Source organism: Acyrthosiphon pisum, chromosome A1 (genome assembly GCF_005508785.2).
Source record: "Acyrthosiphon pisum isolate AL4f chromosome A1, pea_aphid_22Mar2018_4r6ur, whole genome shotgun sequence".
Lineage (NCBI taxonomy): Eukaryota > Metazoa > Arthropoda > Insecta > Hemiptera > Aphididae > Acyrthosiphon > Acyrthosiphon pisum.
The window spans coordinates 106,325,802-106,330,453 of NC_042494.1; the positions used below are offsets into that span (position 1 = coordinate 106,325,802).

General features: G+C 25.3%; 1 non-coding gene across 1 annotated transcript; it reads left to right on the plus strand.

Moving 5' to 3' along the window:
* Positions 1 to 4,579: 4,579 nt before the first annotated feature.
* TRNAG-UCC lies at positions 4,580 to 4,651 on the plus strand. Its single transcript has one exon. It is a non-coding gene; the product is annotated as a tRNA-Gly (tRNA).
* Position 4,652: the final 1 nt, after the last annotated feature.

A 4,652-nucleotide genomic window follows, 5' to 3' on the forward strand; every position in this document is an offset into this window, starting at 1 on the left:
ATAGACAATAGTATATTTAAATGTTCTTAATTAATATATTTAACAAAATAGTAAATGCTTAAGTTTCATAATCATAAAATAATATTATAATCAATAATATAGATCATTATATTGAATTACTTGCTGTCTAACTGTATATTATTGATAAATAATGTCAAATAAAGAATTACGATAAAAGAATCGACCAGTTTTCAGTGCCACAACTACCTAGTGTACAAGATGCCCCAAATCGATGCGTTAAAATTAATTGTAAAGCTGTGGCTGAAGAGAACTAATTTAAATTGGGAGTAAAAAGGTGGGCAAGTGGATGTCGCTCTGATGTACAGTAGGTTACAAGTGGGTCACTACTCACTGTATAATGGATGGTTTTAAATTTGAATTCAATGATATAATATCATTGTATAAGAAAAACGATTCTGAGCGGAGACGGAATGCCAGTCCAGGTATAAGACATATTATATTATACTTATCGATGGTATTAAAAAAAAAATTGACCTATAATAGGTACCTATAACAAATTTCAAATTAATCATATCACAATATCCATTAGGCACTTATAAGTTTATAACGCGTTATACATCAACAACAAACAACCGTAATACTATCCTTCATAGATATATTATAATAGTATACTTTAGAAGTTTCAAGTACCCATGAATAATATTGTACAATACTACAATCACAATAAAATAACTAAAATAGTTAGGTTTTTTAATATGTAATTTCGTCCAAATTTGAACTTAAATTGACTATAAAAATAAACTGTGCTAATGTATTTTTAGATTTTTTGGTAACAGAATAAACTTTTAACGTGGAATCTTGTTTTAAATTTTCAATCCTTAGATATAAAAGTTGACCATTTTATACATTTTTAACTACAAAATAATTATTCAATTTTAAATTTGATTAATTTTGTCAAAATTCAATCTTTAAATGCTTATAAAAAAAAATTGTCCCTATGTATTCTTAATATTTTTCAACTGCTATTGTAACAATATATCAGGAGCCTTGTATTAATTTTTTATTTTTACCCTTCTTGGGCCAACAGATAAAACTTTATTGATATTCATAGAAAAAAAATAAAAAAATAGAAATATGAAATTGACCATAAACAAGTCAAAATATTTTGAAAATGTTATCAAGTATAAGAATTGATAAAATAAACATTCAGTGAAATGTTCATGTATCTACAGTTATTCGATTTTGAATTACAATAAAATAAGAAAATCGCTATACATGAGAAATCGAGTGAATATTCAATGTTGTAAAAATTTGAATTTCAAACGCTCATAAAAATTTAATTTGGCTTTCTTATAGACATTTTTTTTTTGTTAAAGGTAGATAATCTTATAAGGAATCTGGTATTACATTTTAAAATCTTAGATTTAAAAAGAAAAATTTTTACGAATTCTGAACTCAAAATAATTTGCTAATTTTCGTGATTTTTCCATATTTTGTCAATTTTTGAACTTTAAATGCTTATAAAAAAAAACTGTGACTAAGGATTTTTAATATTTTTCATCTGCCTTTGAAACAATATACTTGGAGCCTTCTATTAAAATTTAAATCTTTTTTAATCAACAAATAAAATTTTATTGATATTTTTAGAAAAAAAACCAAAAAAAAATGGAAAATGAAAATGTTTCTAAACAGTTCAAAATAAATCAAAATATTTTGAAAATGTTATCGTGTATAGAAAATGGAAATATAAACAACCATTGAAAATTTCATGTATCTAGGGTCATTTGTTTTAAAGTTACACCAAAAACCAAATTCAATTTTGTGAAAAATCGATTTTGCGTAAAAATTCCCGTTTTTCCTTAATTTTTTAATTGTTTTTCACGGCGCTTTTGAAAATTACTGGGAATTTTAAATTTTGACCTCCCCAATGCACCAACGATATTCACTTTCCAATCGAACAAGATACTGAAGTTGATAATCGAAGCATTATTTCGACTACTTATCGTGTACACAGACACAAAAATTAAAAAATTAAAAAATTAAAAAAAAAAAAAATATAAAAACACACATCATTGTAAAATCAATACATTCATCGTTCCACTCAGAATCTAAAATAATAAAGTAGGTAATACTATTTATTTATTATAACCATTTACTATAAGTAGGCCACTATATACAATGTGTATATTATACATAACTATACGAGAAACAAACTTTTATTGTGGCATTATATATATTGATGAAATAAACTCTGATGTTAGTTCAGCTTCTTTCAAAACAAAAGGTAAAATTTCTTTAAACAGCATTACCCACTTATTGAGTCTTGAAAATATGCTGACTTTTTTTTAAAAGTTCATAATCGAAAATTAAACTGTATTCCTAAAGAATAAAAATTGAAAATCATCATAAAATAAGAATAAAATGGTATAATTATTAAATTTTGTTTAAAAACTGAATAATAAAAGTTGAGAGCGTTGGGGGCGTGATATTTAAAACTTAATTAAGCACAATACCTAAGAATTGGGATAAAATACAAATTTCCGGTCTAATAAGTAATAGCAAATAGCAATGATAATAAGTATTGTGTAATAGGTGTGCCGTTATTTTATTTTATTATCAAAATCATCCTTATAAAATGACTTTTATACTTTTATTACTTAGATAAAATAGTGTCTCTTAATATTAGGAAAAATGGTTTTGAAAGTGGAAATATTATTGTCAGTAATATCCATGCTTAAGAACCTAATACGTCTTATAGGCTATGGGAGGAGGGCAGTAGGATGGAGACCTCAACTAATTATTTAGAATTTGTAGAGTACCCCTTTTATTTATTTTAAAGAACGAACGATACGATACATCTTTTTGCATTTCTTTACTATTCACAACATACCTACTAGATATCTAGATATCATCATTTATCTCATTGATTATTTCATTAATAATAATTATTGTAATTTAAAAAATATATATTTCAGTTAGCTAGCCATTTGAGAAAGACATTTTTTTGTTAGCTTCTTCCATTTTTACTTTTCAAGCATCTTCTTCAACAACAATAGATACTAATAGGTAATTTTAATATTAAATACTTGGATATACCAGTGGTGTCGCGAAGGGGGGGCAGAGGGGGCAATTAACCCATCAGATATAATCCAAGGGGGACAAAAGTATAATTTTGCCCCCTACTACATTAAAATTAAAGGGTATACAATTGTAAATTACGTTCAATTTGAACATTTACGTATTCAAAATTGGTCTCATTTTCATGAATATATGAATGTGCCTAATAACATTATTATTATAACATATAGGTACATACCTAATAAACATATTAATTAGTAATTTTTATTTATATATTGTTACTTTTGAATATAACTTCAGGTATAAAGTAAATATGTTTTGTGTTTCGTTTCAATATATAAATGTCTAAATATAATGTATTCATATTTATATTATACAATGATTATATCAATACATTTATATAATTCTTATATTATAATATATTACGTATATCAACATTAAAAGTATTAAGAAAGGTTTTCTGTTATAAATCACAAATAAATATATGATAGTTGTTAGGTGTTATAAGTTTTGCCCCCCCCTCATGAAAAATAGTTCCTGCGCCACTGGAATATACCATATATACAAAATTAGCCTGATTAATATGATAGTCAAATATTCAATATGAGAACAGAGTGTAACCGTGTAAGGAGGTTATTCACAAATTTTCAAGTAGATATAATATATCTACCGTTTGACGTTTTCGTGAGTTAAAACGCTCAAACAAATTACCATTAGTTCAAAAAATTAATTAATATTTTAATTTTTTCTACTAATTAAAAAAATGATTCTTTATCAACAATAAAAAGAATTTAACTTAAAGTAAATTGTTATGCTTATAGTTAAAAAAATTTGAATGTTAATTAACGCCACCTACAATTATAATATAAGTAATCAGTAATCACTAATCAGTATTTATAAATTGAAAAAATTAAAATAATATTTTCTACTGCATACTACTACATGCATAATACCTATTCATATTGACTTTTGTTCAGTTAATCCGTAAATGAAATAAACCTATGTATATTTTAAAAAAAATGGTATCCTGTTTTTACGGGACCCCTATAACGAGTTTGCGTGATTTTAAACTGGGCCCGACAAAAAAAAATGTTCAAAAGGTCTATTCGTAATTTTGTAAACTCTGCCATTATTTTTTTCAGGTAAAAATAATTAAACCTATGTAAAAAAACTTGGCTTGAATATAAAAGATTTGCCTGGTCTTCTCATACATAATTGCTAATTAGTATTTACTTTATAATATTTTTGAGAACCATTAAGCATTATTCAGAGGACACCATCACGAGTGATTCTTATTATTTATTATACTGTTTATTTTGTATATAAGTTTCAATTTGTATTACTATACATTTGGTTATGACGGATATCAATATTATACATTCTTAAAAATCTACTATAATTATAAAATTGTTGGTATACATAACAATTTTATAAGTCATTAGATTATTTTTTTTTATGAGAGGAAATAAAAAAAAATAATTTAGTAGTAAAGGGGTTTATTATTGTTAAATAATTGTTATACACAGTTTCACTTCCAACTGCGTTGGTGGTGTAATGGTCAGCATAGTTGCCTTCCAAGCAGTTGATCCGGGTTCGATTCCCGGCCATCGCAT